This window comes from Pteropus medius, unplaced genomic scaffold, assembly GCF_902729225.1.
Source record: "Pteropus medius unplaced genomic scaffold, Ma_sr-lr_union100, whole genome shotgun sequence".
Taxonomy (NCBI): Eukaryota; Metazoa; Chordata; class Mammalia; order Chiroptera; family Pteropodidae; genus Pteropus; species Pteropus medius.
This window is the reverse complement of record NW_024340696.1, coordinates 2,286,974-2,303,038: the sequence shown is the minus strand read 5'-3', so window position 1 is coordinate 2,303,038 and position 16,065 is coordinate 2,286,974. Positions and strand designations below refer to the sequence as shown.

At 38.5% G+C, this 16,065-nt stretch overlaps 1 protein-coding gene and 1 pseudogene across 5 annotated transcripts in view; one reads left to right on the top strand and one right to left on the bottom strand.

The window, feature by feature from the left end:
- The window catches only part of NELL1 (neural EGFL like 1), a 719,285-nt gene that overhangs the window by 95,518 nt on the left and 607,702 nt on the right, over positions 1-16,065 (bottom strand). The window lies entirely within an intron of this gene.
- LOC120610443 (uncharacterized) lies at positions 4,947-5,064 on the top strand (annotated as a pseudogene).

Genomic DNA, 16,065 nt, shown 5'->3' with positions numbered 1-16,065 from the left:
CATCCTGTTTGACTAGGTCCTGCAGCTCCAATCTTACACTTGACTGATTTGCATTTCTTCTTGAATGGGAACAAGAGGCAGTTTGTAGGAACAGCCCTGATCTCTTCTTGGTAACTGCTGGTTAAAACAAAACTAGCCCCTGGGCTTAAACTTTTCCTGATTCCAAAACCAATAGTAAAACCTTCAGGAAAATTTTTCATTATATTCCAGAAAGGGACGTAGTTTTTCAGTTGGAACCACAGTCAGTCATTAGTTATTTGTTCTTTTCCAGAGTTTCCCATTATAACTTAAGTAAACTTGGGAGACAGAAAAAAGATAGTAAATTTTATGCAAGTAGTTTTCAGACCAAGTAAATTGTTCAAACATGAGTTCTACTCACTTCTGCATCTGAGTAAGGGAACTTGACAAGGAGGAGACTAGCCAGGGGAAAGAAGGAGACTGGGGGAGAATCCCAGAAATCATAGCAAACAAGAAAAAGTTGAATAACTTGGAGATGTTTATCCTGGACAAAAGAAGATTTAAGACTGTCGAGAGAGATGATGGTATAGAAGTGGAAGGAGAATTAGAATTTTATCAGCTCTGATGAAAAGTTATCAATGATATCAATACTCATGATATCAATATATTACTATAAAAGAAGTTGTTGAAAAAGTTTCACTCTTGATAACTGTCCTTGAGAGGAGTGATGCTCTCTTTGCTCCATCTGGTATATTTTCTGCTATGTCTTCCTGATGGTCCACAAAAGGAACAGGCACATATTGAACAGTCCTAAATCACAGGGCTAGTCAATTATTCTTTATTGATTTTTCTTTCCATATTTCTGGTAACAAGGAGAATTGGTAGGGCTCAATTCTCTAAGACTTCCTAATAATTTTAATTAATAAAGAGAGAGAAAGGCCCATAACTATAGGAATAAAACATAGCCAGAATTATTAAATTGTTTAGTTTCTATTGTTTGTATTTTTATCAAATGACTCTCTGTTTAAAGCAAGTGATTTTAAACATTTCTGATTCTGATAAGAAGTCTCCTTGTTAAGAAAATTTATATAAGAAAGAGTTTAATTAAAGAAAAATTATAAGTAATTAATTGTACAAGTGCAACTCAACTGTCACTGAGGTAGCAATATCTTAAGATAATCACTTGAATAAGTTAAGTTCTAAAAATGCTTAAGTAGTTGACAAGATAGCTTCTTGTGAGTGGAGATTTTCAAGCAATGACTTGATGGCTGTTTGTTATGATGTTCTGAAGTAAGTCACAAAATGGAGAGAGGCCAGCAATCAATGATCTCTGATGCATTTTTAACCTTAAGATTTTATAATTCTTTGCTTTTCTCCTTTGAATCTCTGTTATTCAGCTTAACGAACAAACCCAATATTTCTCAATGAATTACAACAACCACAATAATAAATCATTTGTTTCTTGTACATATTACATAAAGCTACAAGTCAGCTCAAGCTCTGCTCCAGGTCAACTAGAAATTTGCTCCGCATAACTTCCCATTATGGACATTGGGCTGAGAGAGAAGCCCCTTCATACAACATGCTTCCTCTTGTAGCAGGGAGCATCAGCTTGGATGTAACCTCCAACCTATTCGCTCACATGCTAATGGCCAAAGCAAGTCACAAGGCTAGTCTTGCCAATGGTGCCTACAAGAGTACTTCAAGTGATGTGACAAAAGACGTGTATAATCCTCTTATAGGTGTAGGCAGGAAACAGATAGCTATGAATGACATTACAATTTATCACAGAACCAGTCTGGGGATATGTGGATCATAACTAAAATTTTCCCAGCAGAGTTCAGCTTCAGATCCCATCAATTCCAATTAAAACGACACTGAGATATGGCCCTGTGATGTCTCCACTTAACTGAAGAAGCATAGATAAAATAAATAGATGCACATTCAAGGAAGTTGGGCTCTAACAAGTATTAACATGAGGCAAAGGAAATATTTAAGGCATTAAAATGAATTTTGCATTTTGCTTTTTTTTCCCTTTTGTTTTTCTCAAATGCAGCTGTAAGGTTGCTGGCCATATCAGAAAGAGCAATGGAGAGCCAATACAGGGATATATGTGACACTGAAATAATCCCCCTCCACCCTGGGTCTCTCTCGAAGATATTTTCTAGCGCTATTATTCACTGAAATGAGATAAAAGATCTGAAGAAAAGCTTTGTCAAATAATAAGAGGGAGAGAGGGAGGGAGAGGTAAGGAGGGAGGGAATGAAGGAAGGAGAATACGAAGGAGGGAGGATGAGTGAATCAGTAGTAGTTGTATGAGCTGAAGTTAATGTATTTTGTGCATTAATGATTACTGTGTGTAGACTTGCCACAGTTATTCTACAGAAGATGACAACCCAGATTAGGTGTTATTGAAATGGGAAGTGACAAAAACAAATACCCAATTACAACAGAGGTATTGTAGAAGAAAGGGAGTGCTTATGTCAAACTCTACAATACAAGGGAGGAATTTGCTAACAGCATGTTCTTTAAAGTAACTTTGCTGTCATGAAAGGCGAAGACATACTAAGGTTTAATTCCCAGCTGCTTCAGTGGCTAGGCTGGCAATCATGAGTAAATTTCCTGTCTCTATTTGTCATAACATGCTCCTCTAAAACAAGGACACCGATATTTACCATTAATTTAATAAATCTTGATTGAATGCCCATTAAGTGCTGGGCATTGTTCTAGGTTTTGGGAATGCAACAGTAAGATAAAAATCTCTATTCTCTTGATGTTTATAATCTAGAGAGGTACTTGGACTATAAACTAATATATTAATATATACCATAATGTGAGGTGGTATTAAGTGAGATGGAGGAAACTAAATTGGATGGAAAGCAGCCAAGATCAGTGCTGGGAAAAGATCTCCATTACACCAGGTAGCTAGAAAAGGCCTCTCTGAGCAGAGACCAGAATGAAGAATGAGTGAGAATGAATGAGGCTCTTCTGCCCTCCGAGCAGAAGACACAGGAAGTACAAAAACCTCTAGGAACAAATTAAGTTATTCTAGTCAATGAAGAAAGTCAGTATGACCAAAGCAATTTAAGTAATGGTAATAGTGACAGAAGATGAGAAGAAAGAGGTAAGCAGAGGCCAGATCCTGCAGGATTTCATAGGCCCAGGTTGAAATTACATTTTGATATAGGTGGGATCATATGCCAGCAGACAGTTTTGTAAAGAAGAAATATCATAAAAATAGTACATGGCACATGATGTTATTTAAGAAATACTCTATTTTTCTTCCCTTACCCTTCACACAGTAAAGTAGAACATCCCTTTGGAATATCTGAACAGATGACTTTGAACCATGAGGTTCTTGGAACAGAGACTTGTACAACTTTTAAGAGATATTTTCCTTTCTAATACAGAATTAATAGAAAGAGCTACTTGATTTCTAACACAGGTTTGACTCTAATATACTACAGGGTGCCCCATCTAAACCTCATAATTTTTTCCTAAATCATTTATCTGTCAAAAAAAAAAAGTGGAATAGGTTACATACAAATTATCTTGCTCACAAAATCCAGATCCTCCTCAAGTTTTCCTCTGCCAAATAATGTTTGAGAAAGGGAATGCAAGTAAGCTATCAGGACAGTTCTCTCTTTAATCTGGGGGAAAATTGAAAGTATCGTTTCTTTCCTTAAACTGACAAAAAGAACGCCGATAATCTAATACTATATAAGTAGAATTGAGGTCACCTCTCAGAAATTCCTTGTTAAAATATGAACAAGTAACTTCAAATAAATAATGTAGTAGACCAATGTCATTTTCATGTAGACAGATCAATAAATTAGCCAGCTGGTCACCTAGAAGGCCCTGAACATCCATATAACAGAACAAATGAATGTGACCTGGGAAAAGAAATGGAAAAGAGTCTGAAGAGGTTAGGGCTCAAAGATTGCTGGCCTAGAGGCCCAGAGCATGCAGCGGGAATGAAGGAACTGATGGAAACACGAGATTTCTCATCTTTCTATTGTTCTATATTCCTCTACCTGGAAGGTTGCCCCCATCACCGACACTCATATCTTTTTTTAAGAGTCCAGTTCAAATGCTGCCAGTCATAAAGATTCCCTTATTCCCCAGCAGGGAGAATATCTGATCTGAACTTCCATAGGCTTACCTGTGCCTCTCTATGACACTTAGCACTTTCCACCTTGGATTTTGGTTACCTTTTTGCCCTGCATGTTTTACCTCCCTTAGTATTACAAAAACAACTTGAGGATAAGACTACATTTGATTAATTTTTATGTCTCTATTCTCTAAATCAGGGAGCTCTGCACAGTACTTTATCCAAAGTAGGTATCCAATAACTAGTAATAACATGGATGCTTTGAATGGATAGATAAATGGAAGAAAGAAAAAAAGGAAGGGCAGCAGGGAGGAAGCAAGAAAGGGAGGAAGCGTTAGCAACATTTCCTATTTGATTGTTTTCTCTTAAAAATTCTTGTCGTCTCAGCAGACAACAACAACACAGATTCTCCAGATTAGCCAAGAAAAGCAGAGTTTTGTCATTTTTTTCCAGGAATTATTCCCTAATTTTTCATACCAACCTACCTGATTTGATTCCAAGTTTCCACTGATCCTCCTTTCTCTCACTGTAGTGAGAAAAGACATGAAATAAGTAGATAATTTTTTTTTTCCAAGAGACATCTGGGAATATCCTCTCAATAGTTAACTGCAAACCTGTCAGTGGGTAAAGGCCAGAGAGTAATTTATGACTCAACAATAATCAAAAGAGCTATGTGCTTAGTGGCATGAGTTAAAATAATGCAATGCTCCAGATCTTTAAAGTTCAACAATTTAGGTTAAGGGAAAGCAAGTTGTGCTTGATAAGCACACGGTGTCTGAGATATCTGGAAATACAATGAAACTAATGATGAACTGAGCTGGAGGCAGGAAGGGGGTTTGCTAATCATGGAAAAGGGTGAATTAAATTTTCCAGAGACATCTGCTGCCACGCCGCCCTGAACAAGCCGATCCTGTCTGATCTCGAAAGCTAAGCACGGTCGGGCCTGATTAGTACTTGGATGGGAGACCAACTAGGAAGACCAGGTGCTGTAGGCATAAAAAATAAAAATAAAAAATAAGGGATTGTGGGGTGTCTCCATAGTGTAGTGGTTAGCACATCTGCTTTGCACGCAGAAGGTCCTGGGTGGGAGCCACGGACCATACCCCGGATGTGCCAGGTCCCGGGTGCACACTGTGAGTGTGTGAGAGGGGACGCCCCGCCTTCAGAGATCCAGTTCTTAAGAGAAAGGGCAACATCCATGGGTCAGGAGTGAAAGTGGAGGGAGGGGGAATTAAAAGAGGGGGAAAAAATAAAATAAAATAAAAATAAGGGATTGTAAGCTTACAAGATCCTTGCAATCTGTGAGGTCAACCAAGGGGGTTGCCTTGCCTTAAGAAAACAAACAAACAAAATTAAAAAATAAAAAATAAAAATAAATTTTCCAGAGACTGGAGGTATTAACTGAACAGTGAGCCACAGCTGGGCAGAGAAGTTTTATAAAAAAATTGACAGTGAATGTTGTATATTGCTTCTGGGAGCTTATATAATCAGGATTAAAATACCAGTCTTGCTGCCATTGACTCTGATGCTAAAGTCATTCCTGAAATTGAACTCAATTGAGCTCCACTGTCACCAGGAACGGGCCAAAAGAAATGTTTTAAACCTCATTTCTTTGCTATTTGTTGATAAATGTCAACATGGACTTTTAATATGAAGCAAAAAATATTTTCATTTTTTTTACTTCACTTGCAGCTTTATATGTACCAATTAGGAGCCTACATCTACTGCTTTCACATATGTGTGCACGTATGATTATGAACATGTTTGTTCAGTACTGAAGAGCATGAACTTGGAAGTCACCCAGAACTGGTTTTAGTGTCTCAGGTTTGCCTCTTTATAGCTCTTGACTTTGGACAAATCCTAAGATGCCGACCCTCACTTTCTTTATTTCTATAATGAGAATAATGATGGTACCTTTCCCACTGAATAGTTGTGATTACTGAATGTGATAAGAAACAGAAGCACTTATCGTAATAGGCAAACAATAAATGGTAGCTATTATATTGTTGTATTATGTTCATTTAATGTTGGAAATTATTTTCAGTTCTTTAAAGTCTGTATCATTTAAGGAAAATGTCATGCTTCTGCCACTTATTTACCAACATTTTTAGCTAGGAAACATTGCTCTGTGGGTCAGAAAGACCTAAGAATAAATAAGAAAGAAACACAGATCGAAATAGTTTTATTAAAGTGTGTTCTAGCAGGCTAGATTGAAAAAGTAACAATCCTGATAATTTTATCTTGGACTCAATTGTATTTATTTTCCCCAGGCTACTTTCCCTTAATATTTTGAATTCATTTCCATGCCTATAATCTTTTCTCAAATACAGAGAAATAGACCACTGAAAAGAGAGTAAAAAAAATGAGTGATACACAATGTGATCTATACATAAAGCCATTTTTTCCCTTGAGGTTTTCTGACTACAAGGATTGACAAACACTGGCAAATGGCAAGTAAGTAAATTTGGGAAAAATTTCTCTGAAGGCTTTGTAGCCTTAAACAGATGTGCTTTTGTCTTGGTTTTGGGTATGCTCTTTTCTAAATATAATGATGAGCACTGATGACAACTAACATTTATAAGTGACTGTTATGTACAAAACTTGCTATGTGTTTTACATTCATCATTGTGTTTAATTTTCACAATAACCACGGTGAGATAGTACCATTGTTACATTTCATAAATGAGAAGGTTGAGGCTCAGAGAGTTTATATCATATGTCCAGGTAACACAGCAGTAACTGGTAGTGTAGGATCTGAGCTCTAGATTTAGAGTGCTTAACTGCTGCACAGTCCAAACTCTGGATCAGGGCCTTGCAGCTAACATGCTCTTAGCATCCATTCTGCTCTACTGTGCCAGATGCTGGCAATAGCAGAATGAGTAAGGCATGGCTTCTGTCCTTGAGTTCACAGACTAATAAAGAAGAGAAACACTTAAACATATGTCAACGCAGTGTGGGAAGCTCTGGTTACAAAGATGCGCAGGCACCACCATTGGCCTGGAGGTAGAGGGAAATGTCCTAGAAGAGGTGACATTTGAGCTGAGTCTTCAAAGAGTAGGGAAATAAGAAGTAAATATCAGGCAATTTAAAATTATGAAGACAAAACTATGAAAAGAGATATATTGGGAGACCTGTATGTATGGCTGAAATATATAAAGGCAAGAGAAAGCAAACAATTAGACTGGAGAAGTGACCAGATCATAGAGAACCAAAGATATCACACTAAGGACACTGGACTTTACCTTCTTGATTCTAGACAAAGGAAGCCATTGAGGTTTTTAATTAGAGGAGTGATGTGTTTATATTTGAATTTTATATGCATGATAAATTTAGATGAGTTTTGACTTTAGCCGGCATAAAGTAAACCCTCAATACTGTTAGATATTATAGTTGTATTAGAGCCATAAATAACATAAGTAGTATGTCATAGTGATATGGTTTTCCAATATAAAGTCAGAGCACTTATTTTGTGCCAGGAACTGCTCTAAGAACATTACATTATTGATTCATTTAATTCTCACAACATTTTGAGTAGGTACTGTTAAGACCTACGATTTACAGCTAATAATGCAGACACAGAATGGTTAAGTACCTTGGCCAAAGTCACACACTGCTAGTAAGTGTAAGATCTAGAATTCAAAGCCAGGCTCGAGAATCCTTGATTTTAACCCTTCTGTTACATCTCTAAGTGAGCAATTCCCAGTGAAGCTCCTAAGAAAATAAAACAGTACACTCTTCCCCCTATTATCCCAGGTATAGTATTTTTTGGAAAACGCAATGTATATTAAAACTGTGTAATAAATACTGCTTGCCATATGTAAAACAGAATTGGGTTCTAGGCTCAAATACTTACAAACTGCTTTTTCATCTACATGTCTGGGGAGATAGTCATGTCAGTCACAGAGGATATGGGACAAGTCTTCAATGTCAAGAACTGTCCTCCACATTGCAGGACATCTGACATCCTTGGCTATCACCCACTAAATAACAATAGTATCACCTCTTATCACTATGAAAACCAACAGTGACACCACAGATTTCCCAGACTCCTCCTAGATGGAAAACTCTTCCCTGATCATTAGTATCCAAACTCAGTTGCCCTGATCCTCAGAGGATAACCTTTTCTCTCCCCAAATTCAACCAGGGCAACCCTGCTTTTATCTATTTTATGCACTGGAGTTTCCGGGGAAGATTCTGGGTAGAAAAATAAAAGGTTTTTGCTACTTAAAAAAAAGTCTTCAAATTATTGTTCCAGACAAGGACTCATTGCTCATCTCTCTTCCCTGAGCATAACAGAAACACTTGTTTGTTATCCCTACCAATAGCTACCGTCTTCCTTCCTTCCTCCTTCTCTTCCCTTTCTTATTCCTTCCCTTCCCTCCTTCCTTCCTTCCTTCCATCCATGAGCACGCTGCTAATGCCCTGATCAGCTGTCACAACAAAGAGCTGCAGTGACAGACTGCTGGCGCAGCCAGAGAAATCAGTCCCTGAGGCTGCTAGCTGTGTTTCTGTCCCAACTGATGTCCCCTGGAGCTGTGTGCCCCTCTTGACTTCATCTAGCTGGGTGTCACGTTTGGTCCATTGGACATCAGTGGTCTTCGGTGGTACTGGGAGCCTGCGCTGCCATCACGGCTTCATCTGGATGGCACTGCATTCAGTTGGAAGCAAAAATAAATCTGCTATTGCTAATAGAGTCCTGGACCATGGATTAGGAGACACAGTTCTCTGCCACTAATTAGCTGTGTAGCCTCAAGTAAACTACTCCCCCTCTCTGGGTTTCAGTCTCTTCATGTGTAAAATAATAGTGGATTTCAAGATTCCCAGAGACCTTTTTATCTCTGATCTCTCCACTTTTCTGATCACCACAGTCAACTACAAGTAGAAAGGTAGTATACACAGCTCCAAGGCAAGGTCGCTTGCATAGCCGGCTAAAGATGAGCAAGAAAAACTTTTCTGGGGTTACGGCTTGTGTTTTGTACATGCAAGTAAGCTACCAGGGTTATTCTAACCTCTTTAAAGAACCAGCAGGAGATGGCAGCTCAAGGAAATTGTTGGAATAGTATGAACGACAGCAGTGATAACAATGCTTTAAGAAAAATGTGTTTTAGAATGAGCTTTTGCTTGGCTATTATTGTCTACTTGTCCAATGTATCCTCCTCACTCCAGTCCACTTTATACTAGAAAATAATTTATCTGTGAGGCTGTACAAGGAATTTTTAAAAAGTGAATGAATGAGGCTCAAGGAGGAAGAGGGAAAAACTGGGCGGTAGGGAAATTTATAAGGTGGTGATTAAAATGTCAACTGTGGCTTCTCAGAAAGAAAATGAAAATGCTGCAATAAGTTCTGGACAGATGCCAAATGTGATTGTCAGGAGACAGGTGAAGAACTTCACAGCAAATTAGAGGCCGAGTGTCCAGTAAATCATTAGCATGTTCATATTACACACAGGTCAGGCCTTGGAGTGGGAAGCTTCCAATTTGAGTGCCAGCTTAGACTCTTACTAATTGAGTGACTTTCGGCAAATTACCTAATTATTTGAGGTCTCACTTTCCTCACTGACAAACATTGCCAATACTTTCTATTATTAGCTGCGGATATTTTGTTCTACTCCTTTCAAAATTTAAATCTTAGAAAGAGTCCTAATACCTGAATAAATAAAAGAGGAGCTGTTCTTGGGCCCCTGCTACTTCCTGCCCACTGATTCCGAAAGGGGCCCCTATAACAGACTCTCCAATCCCCAGGCCATGGACCGGTACTGGTCCATGGCCTGTTAGGAACTGGGTTGCACAGCAAAAGGTGAGTGGCAGGTGAGCGAGCAAAGCTTCATCCGTATTTGCAGCCGCTCCCCAGCACTAACATCACCACCTCAGCTCCACCTCAGATCATCAGGCATTATATTCTCCTAGGAGCACTGGTCCCTGGTGCCAAAATGGTTGGGGAATGCTGCCCTAGATCACCTCTTCAAGAACCTTAGGGATGCTTGAAAGCCATCAGATTATGTTCTCCCTAAGATTTCTTCTAAAGTATTCTTTCATGTATACAACAAACATTTATTGAGCCTCATCCACACAAGACACTGTTCGGCATTGAGTATATAAGATAATCATCACATCACACCTGCCTTCCAGGGTTTTGTCCATTACCAAATAGCTTTCTAATTATTACTTGCTTTGTCATGCAGAATGCCTCCAGGGAAAGACTGTGAAAGCCAGTGAATGAAAGTATTCCTAGCTAGTGATAGTTCTCCATATAGATTGTTAAACTGGTATCTGGTTTACACACAGTCTCCTGTAACTAGCTTTATGTGTTCTCATCACTAATAGCATGTACTAAGTAATACTGAATTTCTGAATTTTGAAATTTGTAGAGAAGAGAGGGCTCAGATCATGGTGAATCTACTAAGGTAAGTATCCCTTTGCAAGACCCGATGGCAGCCAGGCTCAACAGTCATGTTGAAAAATTCTTTTATAATGTGGTCCATTGGTCCCAACATTTTGTGGTGAACATTTTCAGAGGCGGCGAAGCCCTTAATTTGGAGACAAATAAAATACATCCCATGAAGTCCAGTGATCAAATCAGATAATGAAGGTAGGGAATGTCCTTTGGCATCCAAAGAGAAGAATGACTACAAATTAATGACACAGGTGTCCTCCTGAGCCTCCCAAACTGGCTCTGAGCTGTTATCCTGAGATATTTTTGAGCCATAGAAATATCTCTAGAATATGTGTCAGGGTCCAAAGTTGATTTTGCTAAAGAAGCCATATCTATTTGAAGGTACACTGGAATCTGTTGAAAAGGCAGTCTCACTACATTATGTTGCTAGTTACCAAATGTGGCGATTTAAAACCACAGCCAGAACTTTAAAACTTTCCAGCAAGCGGGGGAAGTGTGTCCTTATCGATCCTTGATTCTGATCAGGCTCTGGCTTCAACTTTTAGAGTATGAGCAGAAGTGATTATATGTGATATTGAAATCTAGGTCACAAAGACCAATCAAATTCTACCTTTTCTACTAGAACACATGAATCTGGATCCCTGAACACCATAGAAAAGATATGACTACCTTGAAGCCACCATGCTGTGAAGAAGCCTGTCACATGAAGATACCATGTGTAGTTGCTCTGGTAAATAATCCCAACTGAGTCCAGCCATTAAGTCATTCCAGTCCAAGCTCCAGACATGTAAGTAATTAAACCTTCAGATGATTCCAAACCCAGCCATTCAAATTATATCTGTCTTTAGAGTCTTTGCAGTTGAGGTCCCAGACATCATAGAATAGAGACAAACCACTCATGCTTGACCTTATCTGAATTACTGACCCAAAGAGCCATAAGCATAATTAGCCATAAGCATAAGTGTCACCGTTTTATGCCACTAAGCGGTGGGGTGGTTTGTTATACAGCAATAGATATCCACAACAGAGGTCTGAATTAGATATTCTCTCAGTGACAGATATAGTTCTCATCCCTTAGCTTAGGAATGCAGACAAAGAATATTTCCAGGGTAGACTCTGCCAAACTAGAAAGTGAGAATAGATCAGACCTGGAAATAAGAAACCTTTGCAAAACTGCCCGAGACTTAGGTACACAGTCCCTGAGTACTGGAAAGCATAACTTTAGGTTTAAACGAGGAGTCCAGAACTGTTAAAAACAGAGGAGGAGGTCCCACATTTGTCTGTACTGTTCTGTGACCCTCACTAATGAGGCAGGCTGACCTGAGGCTCTAGTGCTATAAAGCCAAACATTAATTTGCTATAAATCAATTCATTAAAAAATCAAACCAAATGGCCAATTCTCCAAAAACCACCAAATATCTTATACTTGGTTTTAGATAGGTTACCACTCCCATTTTGCTACAGAGCAGGGAATGGGAGCCAACCATCACCCAAATGTTAGAAAATGGGTTTCCTCTTTGGACACAGTTAGTTCATTTTCACTGCTGGACAGAGACCTATCACCATACCTTAGAAAGGTAGACAGACAAGGGGTTCCTAGACCTGCACTTTGTAGTGCAGTTAAGATAATTTTGGATAGGTTTTAGAAAATTACTCGGCAAATTTATTCTTTGTGAATTATTTCAAGGAAACTATTTTGAACCTATGATGTGTTCCTAGCCATGTTTTTTTCTGCAGTAGTCCCTTTGCTTCATTCAGTCCATCTTAAATGACATCCAAACTGCTCTTCCGCTCAGGGACAGGTGCTTGGTTTCAACTCTGTAGAGTTTTTATCTTTGGCAAATTTTGAGAGTTTTTCTGTGTGGGTGGGAAAGGAGGAGAAGCATCCAATTCTCAAAATTGTGTTGAGTTTGGGTCACAAGGAATATGTACACTTGCCTATGTTAGCAGAAGAAGACAGCTTCTTATTTGCATGAACACAGGAGGTCCCCTTAACCCTGAGAAATTGCCACCTTTGATGAGAACCCAGTTTCTGACAATATGTGAATGATGAACAAGGGATCAAGAAGAAACCTGTACAGGTGAGGTAAATCAGCACTGGAGTAAGATGGAGAGATATATTCCACAGCAGCTTGGTTTCCTGTTCAATATCCTTCTCTGAACCATATGACTCCCTCTGTATGGTGAATCAAATATAAACCCCACTATTTTACCATCGTGTGGTTCCCATAGTCCAGCAAGGGAAATTCTTAACCCCAGAGAGAATGCCAGATCTTAAAAAATATATATCTATTTTAATCATTCTCCTTTAAATTCACAAAACCATAAACCCTGCTAAAAAAAGGGCATTGAACTTGACAGCGATTTGAGCTAAGCTAAAGAGCAAGCACTACTTATTGGTATCCAGCATGATGCAGTAAGTGGATTCATTCACGTGAAGGAATTTTTAAACTCCAAAGGGAATGTAGCAATGTCTGCTGCCCTCCTAGTTATATATATTTGACCCAGTCTGCTTCTCTTTTATTTAATTCTAATTGCGTGAATCTACACATTGAATAGAGTTCCATGGCCTGATTTAATAAAATTCTTCCATTTGAACCAAAATGTCCATCCTGTTATTGTCCTTTTAAACTCAGCAGGCTTACCCACACGCAAGACCGTGGCTGACAGATAAAAGCAAGCCACAGACAGCATGCGGCAGTCTAGAAAAACGCCCCACACTTTTCCCAGTTTACACTCAGTTCACTGCTCTGGTTTTTTGCAGTGCTTCTCTGGCTTTTTAACTCTTTTCCCTGGCTTCCACATTTTCTCTGGCCCTTAAGAATATGCCACTCCATGGGGCTCTCTTTTTAGTTTCTTAGTCTTCACTTTCCTCTTGACATCCACTGAACCACACTAGCTGATTAAATTCCAGATCAGCATTGTGGTTACAGAAACTCTGTCTTCAAATCATCTTCTACTCTTTCTGTTACCTTAGGCAAAATGCTCTGTGTTACAAAATGGTGGTGGTAATAGTACTGACTCCCAAAGGATGCTGTAAGAATTTAGAGAGACTTTATAGTTAAAAGTCTATAAGACAGAACCTAGCTCAGAGTGTCCACTTAATCAATGTTAATTTGCTGCTGCTGTTAACTCCAACCCACCAACAATGGGAGGAGAATTGAAACCTTATATCATTGTTTCCTACAGTGGTCTGAAGAACTTCGAAGAGTTTAATAGGATTTACAGAGGAGAAAGGTCTAACATTAAAAATATTGGGAAATACTACGTTAAACGAAGTTAAATTGATTTCTTAAATTCAGGACTATCTGAACTTTAATTGAAAAGTAGGTTGTCCTTGATCCTCAAGCAGATATTTAGAGTCTAAAGAAAGTTGAATTATCATGAAGGCTGAGCACTCAGTGGATATTGGATACTGATAAACTCTAGGGCTCTTTTGTACTTCATATATTAATCTTAAGTTAATTAGTGAAGACTTGCTTGGTGGCAGGAATAATGGATTGTTCATTGATTTATTTTTCATATCAACCTTGTGAAGATAAGAATTATTGTCCCTTGGTAGATGTGGAAACTATGGCTTAGAGAAGACAAGTGTCATCTCCATGCTAGTAAGTGGTGGGTCCAAATCTAACCCCATGGCTTCTGCCTCTGACCCAGTCTTCATTCACTGGACTATGCAATTTCCTATGTTGCTAAGGGCTTTTAACAATTTGTAGTGTTTTGTTCTCTGAAATAATTAGTGAGCTATGAGCTGTTTCTGTGTTTCAGAAGTGACTGTTATCAATTATGGAATTATTAACAACACTTCCCATCTGCCTCTAGTTTCCAACTAAGAATGTTAATTAAAACACAAATCCATACAAGAATTTGGGAAATTTATGACTGAAGATGTTTACCAATGATTCTGGTAAAAATGCCCAGCATGTGTTCAGTAAATAATACAGATATTGATTTCGCAATTCACTAGATGTCAATAATTCTTTCTTTAGAAAATTATATTACCTCAATGACAAATGGGAGGGAGCTGTGGATACTTCTCTCTCCAAGTGATTCATTTAGTTCACTCATTTGCTTCAGGACTAATGTATATTATCATATTTTTTATAACACATAAACTATAGAAGAGAGGTTATACAACCTCAGAGGCCCTCGCCAAACTGTCAAAGCAAAAAAATAGAACCAGGCTAGTGACAGAACTTGAGGCTTTAGGTTTTTCACAACCAGAAGTCTACCTCTATACCACTGAGGGCTACGATACGGGAGAAAAGAGCTAAATTCATCCCAGCCACATAAAAAGAGCTCTACTTAAGGATTATTTCATCAAAGCTGCTCTATGATACCTAATTCTTGTCAGAAACAAACAAACAAACAAAAAAACCCTGTTCCATAGTTACTTCAAACCAATGATTACTCTGGGAATGAAGCAGTGTAAAGGCCAGCTAATCATTTCTAATGAGCAAGTAGAATTATCTTTAATAATCATCAGAAAAGCTTGTCCACATCTTGCCATTTAAGTATCAAAGACTGCAGGCTTCTAACACTGTTGTCTTCTCAGACTACTCGGGCCTCAGCATAGTGGGTCACCATCCTTAGTCACAAGCCAGGACAGCAGTCCTTCCAAATAACAAACTTCCATATGACTCATATCCATCTACTATTCTGTGCATTTTCCCATCATGTTCTTTCATCTATTTCTGGTATTCTCTACATATAATTTTTTTTATGATCTCTGGAATCTCTATTCCAAGGTAAACAGCTCCCATCCCATAACATCTTCGATTATTCCCAGAATCCTTCCTCCTGGTGTGGACCCATTAATTTTATATTCATTCGCTTGTCCATAAAATGAGAATGAGTTGGCATTCGGTGTTAATTGTGCATCAGGCAATGTTCTATGCATGAGACTATAACCTTCTTCAACAAGAAAATCCTTTTCATACCACAATGCTATAAAGTCCAAGATTATTCTCACAGTGCCCTTTGCTAATCTGAAATCCTTATTTCATTGTTCCTCAAGTGTACTTCTTTCATCCCAAGTCTCATGTCATCCCACGTTCCCACCTTTGGTTCTACCTCACATTTCTATTATCTAGAGATCTTCTCATCACCCCATTTCATCTCCTAAGCATTTTGAAATATGCCTCACAGTCTCTCTCTACTCTTGATTTCTACCATCATAGAAATGATGTAATCTCTCATTGTTTTCCTCTGGAAGTTTGGGCAGCTCATCTATCTAACCATATAACCTCAAAGTCTTCAACCTTCTTGATGCCAAAAAAACTGTATCAACTTTCTACTTCAGCCCTTTTCACTTTACCTCTGACCCCCCTCAGGCACTGCAGTCCCTCCCTCTACCTTTCTCATTTGTCCTTTTCCTTCACCACCTTATAAAAAAAAACCTATATTCCATATAAAATTTAGATACTATTTAGCTTCATTTACTGCTAATACCCTCTCTTTTCATTGAAACTTCCTACTAAATCATCATTTTCAATTAATCCAAACTTTTCTTTTTTTTCTCTCTTACACTAAGGCATGTAACTGCCTTTGGAGAAATACATATAATTTTGTGAACTAGTGACACTCCAAATAGCTAATCTTC